Below are 12,348 nucleotides of genomic sequence, written 5' to 3' on the forward strand. Positions count from 1 at the left end.
CGGAACCTGAAAGTAGCCAGAAGGGGCCTTCCTCCTTGAGGAAGGTGTCTGAAACCCCACAATTCCCTGCCCAGGTCCTATTGTGCGTGTGAACAGAGCATAAAATCAGAGCCCTCAAAGTATTACTGAGGAGATTTGCCCATCAATCCAGGACGTGGGTTCACACATGGGAGCTCATCTGGGAGGCGAAGAGAGAGCAAACTTGTAGATACAGGCAGGCGAGGAGCCTCAGACCTGCTGAGGAGGGGCAGCGCCTTCCACTGCCGGCTGTGAACTGTCCCTGGTGCTTCCTTCCTGTTCCCTTGAGTGGACGTCATGCCTTCGTTTATCCTCGTGAGGATCCTCAACTTCCTTGTTGAAGTCGTTTTCAGGTTGCTTGATTATCTTCATTTCCTCTGGGGTGAATTCATCTGATTATCGATTTTGTTGGATCTCTTTAGTAGCATGAGTTTTCTTTATGTGTTTGGAATTTCCATTTTCAGACTCATCTTTGATGGGAAGATTTTAGCCCCAGTTTCTCTCTCTCTGTGCTCACCCCCACCCCCCTCTTACCTCTTTGGAGTAACTATCCCACACCCTGGATGCTCCCAGGCGTGAGTTATGTTCTGTTATTGGCAGCTCAGAGTTCCTGAACCACTGATATTAGGGAGAAACCCAGCACAGACACTGAGCCAGGTCTGCACATGCTGCCTCTCTAGGCACCACCCTATATAGACTAGAGCTCCGGGCAGAAGTCACCAATTGTTTTCAGCTCTCTTTGGGGTTGGGGAGCCTGACCTTAGCCTCAGTCAGGTGGTGACATTTGCTCAGGTCTCTAGTGTCATGTGGGGCACTTTAAGTCCCACATATCCTAAAAAAAAAGGGACCCTAAATTCTGGACTCAGAATCTGGCAGGTCTCAGGTGTTCCACTGACCACACGTGTCCCAGCCATTCATAGTCCTTACAGATTTTTATCTCGTTTTTGAGCAGGGCAAACCTTTTCACATTTTCTGTATTGTTTATATGGCAATGTGCTTGGAGTGTTTGTGAGGGAAGGGGCAGGTCAAAGTTTGACTTAACAACTCCAGTGGAGGGGAGTTCTGTTGCCTCTTTAGGATACTAACGTGTAACGCAGGGATGCATGCCACGTATCAGACGTGGTTCATCTGCCGGGCATTTCACTACGTGCATAGTGTATTATTTTATTATATTCTTATAACATCATTGTGAAGTGTCCTTACTCTCGTTTTATCCAATAGGAAACCTATGGTGCAGAGAGAAGACACCAGGCCCACATTCCCTGGCTTGTGAATTGCAGAAGCATACCCAACCCCAGGTCTAATGTCAAGTCAGAGCCCTTGACCCATACTCCACGTGCCCCTGAGGCTGGTGCGTCATCTCACCGTACCCTTTCCTCTTGTCCTAGGAGAGTGAACTGAAGGATGCTGCCCAGGGAGAGCATCGCCTGAGACTCCATTATGCAGGCCTTCCCGCAAGGGCCGGGCATCGCGACAAGGTAACTGACCGCTTCCATTCGTGGGCCCTCGGGACACGGGGGTGGCAGGGACGGGCCTAGGGGAAGGCAGAGAGAGGAGGATCACTGAACTCCACCAGTGGAGGGTGGCCTGGGACCCAGGGTCACGCCTCTTACGTTTCTTCATATGACCGCTGCACAAAGCACTCAATACTCTCTTGTCCGCTGTCTACCAGTCATCTCCACTTGGAAGTCCACTAGGGTTGCATCCTTCACAACAAGACCAGAACAAAACTTTGGATGTCCTCTCTCCCACACCATTTCCTCTCCCAGCTCTTCTCATCCCAGTAAATGGCACTGCCATCCACCCAACTGGTCAAGCCGAGATGCTGGGAGCCACCCTGGACTCTTCCTTTCCTCCCTCCTACATCTAACTCACCCCTAGGCCATATCAACACCAGCAGACCCCAGACCTTCTTCTCCCCGTCTCCACTGCTGTCACATCCTCCAGGCCGCCAACTTCTCTTGCCCGGATGCTGGAACAGTCTCCTAATTGGCCTATCTGTCTCCCTTCTTGGCATCCCCCGGTGACAAGCAGTAGCCAGAGTGACCTTGTAATACAAACCAGGTCATGGTGCTCCTCTGAGCAAACCTTCCAGTGCCTCCCATAGATGAAAGTGAAACTCGTCCCCATGGCCGCCATCTTGCTCCACCTTAGTACCTGCCACTCCATCTGCGCCTCATGAAGATATAGCCACTCTGACCACCAAGCTTGTCTCAGCACTCAACAGTTTCCTCTGCTTAGACCTCTACTGCCTCATCTTCAAAGAGCTGGCAGCTTCTTGTCATTCATGTCTCAGCCTGAGAGCCACCTCCTCAGCGAGACTTTCCAGCCACAGATGGCTGCCCAGTCTGTGCCCCTCCCTCACTGCTCCTTTTGTCTGTATGACCTCACCCACTGGTTATTTTCTTATATCTCTTATCACTTTGTCACGTGTCTTCATTTCTGTGTTTGTCTGTCCCCTCCTACAAGAATGCCAGCCCGAAGGTAGCAGAGGCCTTTGCTGTCATATGTGGAGACACTGGATGTGGAGAAATGGGCAGCCTTGTGCACTGTCGGTGGGAATGTAAAATGGTGCAGCCACTAAGGAAAACAGGATGACAGTTCCTTAAAAAATTAACAATAGTACTACTGTATGAACTCCACTTCTGGGTATATGCCCAAAAGAATTAAAGCAGGATCTGGAAGAGATATTTGCACATCCATGTTCATAGCAACATTATTCCCAATAGCCAAAAGGTGAAAGCAACCCAGGTGTCTATCGACAGATGAAGGGATAAACAAAATGTGGTCCATCCATACAATAGAATATTATTCAGCCTTGAAAAGGAAGGAAATTCAGACTCATGCTAGAACATAGATGAACCTTGAGGACATCATGGAAAGTGAAATAAGCCAGTCACAAAAAGACAAATACTGCATGATTCCACTCACAGGAGGTCCCTAGAGGAGTCAAACTCATAGAGACAGAAAGCAGAATGGTGGGTTCCTGGGACTGGGAGAGGGAGATGGGGAGTTAGTGTTTAATGGGGTTTCAGTTTCAGTGGGGAAAGTTGTGGAGATGAAAGGTGATGATGGTTGCACAATGTGCAAATGAACTGTAAATTTAAAAGTGGTTAAGATGGTAAATTTTATGTTATGTGTATTCGACCACAATATTTTTCTAAAAGATGTGCTTTTAGTTCATCCCCAACTCTCCATTTAGTGCCCTTTCCCCCATATTCCTGTCGGCCCCCCTTTCTCTGTCCTCTTTCCTTTCCAACCTGCTCTCAGGAAAAGAGTCTGATAAACTCACTCACACTGAGGTGTGGATGCATAATGAGGCTTAGTGACCTTCTCGGCCCAGGAGCATTTTTCTTTAAACAGGAACAAAATGTAAAATCATGGTGGTTTTCAGGCATCCGATGCAGGCTGACAGTGTGGCTGGTGGGAGCTGGATGTAGGGAGGGTTGATCCCGGGATGGCCTTCTGTCTTATACTCACATCACAGTTCCAGCTTTGTGAGGGCAGAGCCAGACAGAGCCGAGCACAGTCACGGCATTGCAGGGCTAGTCAGCTGGGTAGAGCCACAGCCCGTGGGCATCACCGCCAAGGCACGGGGCTCCTTTCCTGGACCTAGTTTATGGCTATGCTAATGGCCATCCCTGTTCCCATGGGATTCTCACAAAATCCGACATTATTCTTCCACTTAAGATTTGAACCTTCTTCCTCTGCTGCCTCCCCACCTTGGCCTTTGAAGCAAGGCTTTGAGGCACAGACCACGAGCTTGCCTTCCCCTCAGCTCTGCAGGGGTGTGTGAGGGCGCCAGTGACTCACGGCACAGACGGGAATAGCAGAGCTCTGGAGGGGAGGTGGGGAGACTGGCAGGGCCTCACGGATCTGTCCTGCCCCGTGCCAGCTTTTCAGGGCACAGTGTTTCTTTAGAGTGCCCGGATGGGCCGTCTGCGGGAGGGTCACCGGGATAAACAGAGGTGCTTGGGGCCAAGCGTCTTTGTGTCTCAGGGGAACTGGAGGCCAACGGGCAGCTGAGTGCCTCTGGGGGGAGTTTCACCCACGGCACCAGGTCCACTGGGATCTGTCCCTGCGACTCTGCAGAAACACAAGGAACCCCTGATTCCCGGGAAGATGTCTGGGAATTCCCGATTCCCCATCTGATTCTGGCTTGGATGTGCAATCTGCTTTTTAGTAGCCCTGATTAAGAAAGCAAAATTAATGATCAGAGCCCTGCATTATGGATGCAAGGAGATGCAAAGTCAGTGTCTTCCCTGATGCCTGCCCAGAAATGATTGCCTCTGAAGTGCAAAGTCTGGTATTGGACACTCAGGAGTATTAGATTGAGTTCCCTCGGGCAGGTGGCCCTGTGGAAAGAAACAGATGAGCTGGGAACTCAGGACACAGGTCAATGACTGTGTTCAACGCCCTGTAAGCCTGCAAACCCAACTTTCTACGGATTTCAGGAAAATAATTTAAATTTCTTATTCACCTGGGTTCATCAAACTCACCCCGTGGGGAAGCTGTTCCCGTGGCAGATCAGAGGTTCAAGGGTACTTTCTCCTTGGGTAACTGCTGCCAAATGTTTTAGGCTGTGTTTCCACTCAGAGCACTGTTGCTGCCACCAAGATCTGTATTTCAACATAAACGTGAGTCAAGTGGCTGGATCTGGTGCCCCGGTTATTAACGTGTTGCAGTGTCTGTGCGATGAGGGGGTCTTGGGCAGCTACAAGACCTGGTGGCACCCTAGTTTGGAGCCAGGTACTATGTAGGTCATTAAATTCATGACCTTGAACCCATGACCTGTGAGCTCCTCTTGCCTGTTGGCCAGAATTCTGGGTCCAGTTACGAGTCGCTGGTGTGAACGATGATCACACAGCTCAGTAGCTGTTGGTCCCTCTTCTTTATCTTACTGTGAGAAAATTATGGGCGTTTATAGGTGTGACCCCTGGACATTTGGGATTTCTGGTGCTAAGCCCCTCTGGTTGGAAGGTGAGGGCCTTTGCCCAGTGGACTTACCTGAATATCATCTATTTTTCCTTAGTCAAAAAACAAAGTTTTGGGGGCCGGCCCCATGGCTCAGCGGTTAAGTGTGTGTGCTCTGCTACTGGTGGCCCTGGGTTCAGATCCCGGGCGCGCACCGACACACAGCTTGTCCGGCCATGCTGAGGCCACGTCCCACATACAGCAACTAGAAGGACATGCAACTATGACATACAACTATCTACTGGGGCCTTGGGGAGAAAAAGGGAAAAAAAGGAGGAGGATTGGCAATAGATGTTAGCTTAGGGCCGGTCTTCCTCAGCAAAAACAGGAGGATTGGCATGGATGTTAGCTCAGGGCTGATCTTCCTCACAAAGAAACACAAAAACAAAAAACAAAAAAACAAAGTTTTGTGAGAGCGGACTATTCTTATCTTTCCATTTAATCAGGACAAAGGAGAAACTGTCTGGGCCCCTGATTTTGAACATCGAGGAACTTTCTTTTTCTTCTTTTGGGTGGGGGGTAGTTTATGTGTCTTAGTGAAAATCTCTCCGATTCCTGTTTGCTATTCTGAGGCTTCTCTCTTCGTTAGAAGGAGAATACCTGGCTTGGTTCCCAGGAGAACGTTCTAGTCCCAGTGTAACTGACAGGGACGTGGGTTGGCTTTACAGGAGCGCTCTCTGTTCTGCGAGTGACCAGCTTTGAGCTCCGACAGCAGGCAGCCGGGGACCAGGGCACGTGTGAGCCAATGGGCCTCTCCACCGAGGCCCTGGCACCGTGAGGGTTGGATGGGCCAGCTGGGCAGTGAAGCAAAGGCCCTGAGGTGCCAGCCTTGCAAGCGGCCCGTTTGAGCTGATATCGAGAGGGTTTCTGTCTGGAGGCATCAGCCCTGTGTCCAGGCAGGAGCAGAGAGAACGCCCATCTCCGGGTTTATCAGCTGGGATCTTTCCAGCTGATGTAGCAGGGACCCAAGCTTGGTGATGGAAACACCAGGGGCGTCGTTGTTCTCACGAGACAAGAAATCCAGAGCCCAGGGCAGAGGCAGCTGCTGGAGACTGACGAGGACACAGGCTCCCGCCCCCTCCAGCGCCGTCCGGCGGGGCCGTGGATCTTGTGAGCTCCACAACAGGGTGGCCATCCAGCACTGAGAATCATCCTCGCCGCAGCTGGAGGAACAGCCAAAGCCTTTCTTACGAAGCCCCGTGTTCATGAAGGCTTGTCGTCCCCCAGAGATTTCTGCTCACCTGTCGTTGGAGAACTGTGTCACTTAGGGTCTCAACCTGGTCCCAGCAGGAAAAAGACGGCACACCCCAAAAAGCAGTGGGCAGCGTGACCAAGGGCCGTTTCCACAGGTGTGGGCCGAGTTAAGGGGGCCGACAGGGCGGCGGAAGCCCCGCGGCCAGCAGCAGTACCGAGTCCTCATTTCTTGGGAAAGAGAGGAGATTATCACAAAAAAGATATTTTTTCATGTAACAGGTTGGTCTTTGAGATTTCTAAGACCAATTTTAACCTAAGGTTTCCAACACTCCTTTTTTTCCTTCTCCTGTCTTAACTGTGGAGACACTGGAATCAGACCGTCCAGGTCAGAAGTCCTAATATCTAAGTGTCGGCAGGGCTGTGTTCCTTCCGGAGGCTTTGGGAGAGAATCATGTCCTTACCTTTTCCAGCTTCTAGAGGCGCCTGCATTCCTTGGCTTGTGGGCCCTTCCTCCATCTCCAAAGCCAGCAGAATAAGGTTTTCGAAATCTCTCTTCTGACTCAGACTCTCCTGTCTCCCTCTTACAAGGACATTTGTCGGTACCCTGGTCCCACCTGGATATCCAGGACAGTCTCCCATCTCAAGATCCTTGACTGCATCACACCTGCCAGTCCCTTTTGCTGTGTAAGGTCACGTGTTCACAGGTTCTAGGATTAGGATGAGGACATCCTTCTGGGCCCATCATTCAGCCCACGTCAATCTCCAAAAACACCAATCCCTTTGTCCATCCCCCCTCCCTCCTTACCAACAGACCTTCCTGCCACTGGTGCAAACCAGAGAGACGACCGTAATCATCCTGATGAGCATAAAGGGGACACGACGGAAAATTTTAAGTGGAAGAAATAAATGCAAAACCACAATCTTGGTGTGCGATGAGGTCTAGTAAAGAGTAAATGCCATCAAATTCTAGACCCTTCTAGCTGCCCAGAAGCCCTCTGCATTTTCAGCCTCATCCTCTTCTACTCTCCTTTAAAGCATTGACTTCAAGACCAATGAAACTTGGTTTTTTCCCCCAATGTTATTGCTTTCTGTTAAGTTACCGTGTTGAACGCAGTATTTCCCTCTACGAAGCTCAGCGTCTTGGCTCCACTGCAGGGTAAACAGGACTGACAGGCGGACGTGACCTCTCCCTCTGCCCTAACCACCCTGTGGCGTCCCTGTGGGAGAGTGTCCGTGCCTGCCAGTCGGTTTCCAGATGCACGGTTAGGCTGTGACCTGTCTGCAGGTTGGGGATTGTCCATTCTTGACCAGAGCCCCTGGCGGGTGACTCCTGACTGCTCTGTGCTCTTATAAGGGACCGGATCATAAATAAATGTCCATAAATAAATGAGTTCTGCATACGGAGCCTGACACCCAAGTTGGCCTCCCTGTGAAGCACGAGTCTGAATGCGTTTCTCAGAAACACCTGACTCGTGTGGACTTTGGGCTGTTCAGCATGCTTCTCTGCTGTGGGAAGATTTTTTTTTTATGATTTTATCCCCGGAGGCCCAGTAGAAAATAGATGACACCTTCAAACTGGGTGATGGAGGGGAGTTTCAGAGTTTTGGGTGTGGGCGGGGCCGGGGGGGCCTGGGGCAGCAGCAGCCAGGGCGCTGTGACGCCCCCCCACCAGGGGCACAGGGAGAGCCTGTGGGAGAGGCCCTCCCGACGGAGCTGTGGCTGCAGTAGAAGGACACCGTGTCGGGGTCCCCGAGACCACCCCCAGGTTCGAAGAGGCGCGAGAAGGACTAGCAGGACGCAGCACACAGTCACGCTCACGGCTACCATTTATTACAGAGCAAGGATCCAAGGTGCCAAGAGCAAAGGGAACAGCGCTGGGGTGGAGACCAGGGACAGGCTTCCAGAGCCCTCCTGGGGGGCACACAGGACGAGCTTGATTCCTGCAGGTGTGACTGCACCTGTGAAGTGCCACCTCCCAGGGAAGCCCAGGAGAGACCCAGCGCCCAGGGTGTCTATTGGAGGCTGTCACGTGGGCACCTCTGTCTGTACCCCCCAAATTCCCAACTCCGCGAAGGAAGCAGGTGGTCAGCATAAACCACATGGTCTGTGCAGACAGTCTGCACACAGTGAGCCCCTCTTATCAGTCAGGGAATGGTGAGAACCTTCCGGAAATCCAAGCCCCAGACACTTGCCAGCAGCCCTTTTAGGGACGGCAGCCTCAGGCCTGTGGGGTGAGTTCTCTTCTGCACAGACGACCCTGCAGGCTGGGTGAGGGGGAGGGAGCTGACACCGCCCGCACTCTTCTCCATGCCCCCGATTTCCAGCGGGTGGTCCCCCCTGGCCAAACCTAATTAGGAGCTGGATGGTTTGGGAGGTTGGCCTCCTGAGGCCCAGAGCAGACGGATGAGGGTGGAGAGTGGATCTGGAAGGACCAACATAAATAATCCACCCAGGAACGCAGGCCACCTTTCCATCAGCTCGTCTATCTCTACGCCTTTCCATTCAGTCCACCACATTCCTGGACCACTGACTCTTCCAGGCTCTGATGGTAAAGAATTGAGTTGCAAAAGAAAACTCCTATCCAACTGGAACTTACACTCTAATGAAGATCAACCACAGGAAAAATGTAAACAGCTCGTAGAATAATTTCAGATGGTGATAAATGTGGAAAATAACTCATGGCAAAGCGGTGAGGGGGATGGAGGTGGGCAGGTGGGGAGGAGGATTTCAGTACCTCAAGTGGGTTGGGAAGGCCTGTCTGAGGAGGTGACATGGTTGATGAGAAGGGTCTAGACCTGCAAAGATTGGGGGTGGAGTGGGAGGTGGCTAGGTATGTGCCGCATTGGAAACAGTACATGCAAAGGCCCTGGGGTGGGAATAAGGTTGGCCTGTTTAAGGGACAAAAAGAAGGCCAGGACGGCTGGAACGTGGTGAATGGGGGTCACAGGGTAGCAGTTCAGATCAGAGAGGTGGGTGGGCCAGATGCTGCAGGCCACTCTAGGGGTTTGAATTTCATCCTAATTTCCATGGCGGCCACGGGAGGCTTCAATCAGGGAGTGGCACGATCTGATCTATCTCTCAGAAAGCTCACTCTGGCTTCTGTGTGCACCAGACTCCGGGCTTTTGAATATTACTCCCAAGCCCAATTTTCTTGACCAGTTAGAACGTGAGAAGTGATGGCTTTCCGCAGACCCTTACCCCGGTGTTGAGGATCAAATGTGAGTTCTGTTTAGTGCCAATAGCTCACGACATTTTCACCTGGAGCATGTGAATTGTTCCAGGTTCCTTGCCTGATGTGTCACGCTGTAGCAAAACGGCACTAAAATACTCCTGCGAATCAGACCTCTCGCCGACCCCTTAACAACAGCTTCCCCGTAACCCTGTTCATTTAGGAATGCCAAGTGGGCGCCTGCCTTTCTTTTGGTGCCACAGAAATCGTCAGGTTAAACTAACACTGGTATGTAAAGTGTTTGAAACAGAAAGGACCTCTTTTGCAGCTGACAAGCAGGACTTTGTGACAGCCTGTTATTGAAGCCGTAATTCGTGTTGTAACATTTGAGGGGAGGGAAAGAAGTGCAAGTCTGTGGTTGGGTTGAACTGTGCTCCACAATGAAAAGCAACAGGGATGAGCCGCGGCAACTCCTCTCATGACAGCAGGCCCTCCTCTGTTTCAAAGAAGCCGTACGAGGGGTTGAGAATAAGCGGTATCTCCCAGATAAGTTCCAGACATGGCCCTGGTGGCTGTGGTCTGAGAGTGGACGTGGCTCCATCATTCTAATCCACGTGGAGCCTTGTTGCCATTTTATCCACTTTTAAAACAGGTGAAATTTTTAGACAAAAAGATTAGGATCTGGGACAATTTGGTTAACACTTTTGTATCTGTTAGGACTTTCAGTTCAAAGGGACAGAAGACAATTTAAATTAGTGTAAGCAAGCAAAGGGAAGCTATTGGCCCAAGTAAATGGAAAGGAAAATATTAGCTTCAGGCTCAGCTTGATTTGGTGCTCAAACTATGTCATGAGGATCCTGCCTCTCCCTCTGCCTCTCTTGGCTCTATGTCCATTTTCTTGGCTCTGTTCTCAGATGGGTTATTCTCTCACGACAGCAAACCGCGCTGTCCCTCCAGCCTCTTGTCCTCAACCTTCCCAGGGCAGTGGGCAAGTCTCATTTCTCACTCTCCGGGGATGCACCTGGGTCACGTGCCCCTCCGCAGCCAATCACTGTCTCCATCGTGTGTTACTCTGATTGGCCAGGCCTGGGGCACGTCCCAGTGCTGAACCAATCACTGTGGCTGCGGTGGGTGGGGAGGGCGGAGCGGACAGCCCCGGTCACACGTGTTCGCCCGGGAGGAGCGGACTGGCGGTCAAGCGCACGACCGAGGAGGGGGAGGGGCAGGTTCTCCGGAGGGAGACGAGGGAGGGAGACGAGGGGGGGTGCGAGACGCTGGCGGGGCGGCGCCCCGCGCTCCCGGGCGCCTCGTGACCGGCGCCTGCTCTCCGTCCTCGCTCCCGCAGGTGAGAGCGGAGCATGCGCGCCTTCGCCACGCGCTCGCCGTCGTGAGCAGGGAACGCGATCTGGCCGCGCGGGAGACGCGCCGGCTCCAAGCCAAGCTGGAGAACCTGGAACAGGTCCTGAAGGTAGGCTGGGCTCCCGCGTCTGCTTTCCCTAGGGCCAGCGCCGAAGGAGCGGCTGCACGGCCCGGGGAGACAGTGGTTGCAACTCTTCTGGAAGCCGGCATCGGAATTCAGGGCTCTGGGGGCTGTTTTTGCCCCTTTTTATGCTATAAAAAGTGATAAGTAACAAAATCCGAATGTTTCTAGAAGCCATCCCGTAAAACCAATTATGCATTTCCATTTCTTAGGATGTTAAACACAGCTGAGCGAGAGGCGGGAGGCAGCGCTCCTGCATGGAAATCAGGCTGTCTTAGGTTGAGGACCAGAGGTGTCTACACTGGTTTGTCAAACTTCATGAATTTTAAGCGCCTCCTCAGATGTTTAATGACCTTTATTATAAAGAGAATAGCTAAGTCAGAAAATTGTTTTACCAGGGACAGGTAATTGGATCTTCCTCATGCATTTCTGATGAGCTGGGATCTCCTTCAATATTTCATGGGTGGGCTGATTTGCTGTTGATCTCGCTGAGTTAAGCGATTGAATTCTTTGCCCCCCTTTTTTTTTTTGAGTGTTAAATTTTTATTGGATTCTTATTGTGGGAAAATTTTTTAAAACATAAAGAATAAAATAATAATCACCTCCAGTCCTACAATCTGGTACCTACATGACTTTAATCGTTTGTATTTCCCAAGCTTGGAACATGGTGCGGTGCTGCCCACCGGCCCACCTTCATCAGAACTGATTTTTAACTCCATCTCTAACATTTGGGGCACTGCTGGAGCTCGGGGCAGGGGGGAGCAGATGAGGGTTGGCAGGACTGGGGGAGGCGGGCAGTGGGGAGTGACCACTAAGGGGGACGGGGTTTCTTGGGGGGGTGATGAAAATGTTCTGGAATCAAATAGTGTGATGATCACTCAACCTTGCGAATATACTAAAACCACTGAATTGTGTACTTTAAGAGGGTGAGCTTTATGGTGTGTGAATTATATTTCAATTTAAAAGTAAGGTGCCCTGTTCTCTCACTACCGGCCCTGAATGTGAACCAAGCTCGGGCTGTGGTTCTCACCTCCACACCTCCGTGTGCCCCACCTGCCGGCCGTGGGTCAGGCCAGTCTTTCCCCCCACCCGGAGTGGGTGAAGTTCTGACCGGCTTTGTGGGTCACGCAGCCCTTCCCGTCTGACCTCGGGTTTGAACCTCAGCACTCGGGCCTTGCACATGGTGGACACCCCAGGCTTACGTCCAGGTTCTGTCCATCGCGCCCTGCACACAGCCCTCGCCTGGCTGCCTGCCCGCCGGGGGGTGCACACACCAGGGTGTCATGTCCCCTTAGGGGGACAGGCCAGGAGGAGGCCTGTGCAGGACCTGGGGTGAGCTCAGGGAATTTGGTTCAGGGAACTCCAGGGTCTGGGTAGCTGGCTGTGGTCCAGGAGGGGAGAGCAGGGGACCTGGATGGGCACGTCCCCTTGGCCCCATGGGATGGGGACTCAGTTGCCAGAAGGACGTCAGCTGGGCGGGCAGCCTGTCCACTGACAACAGTTGGTGGACACG

At 52.0% G+C, this 12,348-nt stretch overlaps 1 protein-coding gene across 1 annotated transcript in view; it reads left to right on the forward strand.

The window, feature by feature from the left end:
• Positions 1-1,386: 1,386 nt before the first annotated feature.
• The window catches only part of RIMBP2 (RIMS binding protein 2), a 113,168-nt gene continuing 102,206 nt past the window's right edge, over positions 1,387-12,348 (forward strand). Inside the window, exons 1-2 of the mRNA XM_058531230.1 lie at positions 1,387-1,496; positions 10,701-10,823. The gene's annotated coding sequence lies outside the window, so the exon portion shown is untranslated. The remainder of the gene's footprint in view (positions 1,497-10,700; positions 10,824-12,348) is intronic.

Source organism: Diceros bicornis, chromosome 35 (assembly GCF_020826845.1).
Source record: "Diceros bicornis minor isolate mBicDic1 chromosome 35, mDicBic1.mat.cur, whole genome shotgun sequence".
NCBI lineage: Eukaryota > Metazoa > Chordata > Mammalia > Perissodactyla > Rhinocerotidae > Diceros > Diceros bicornis.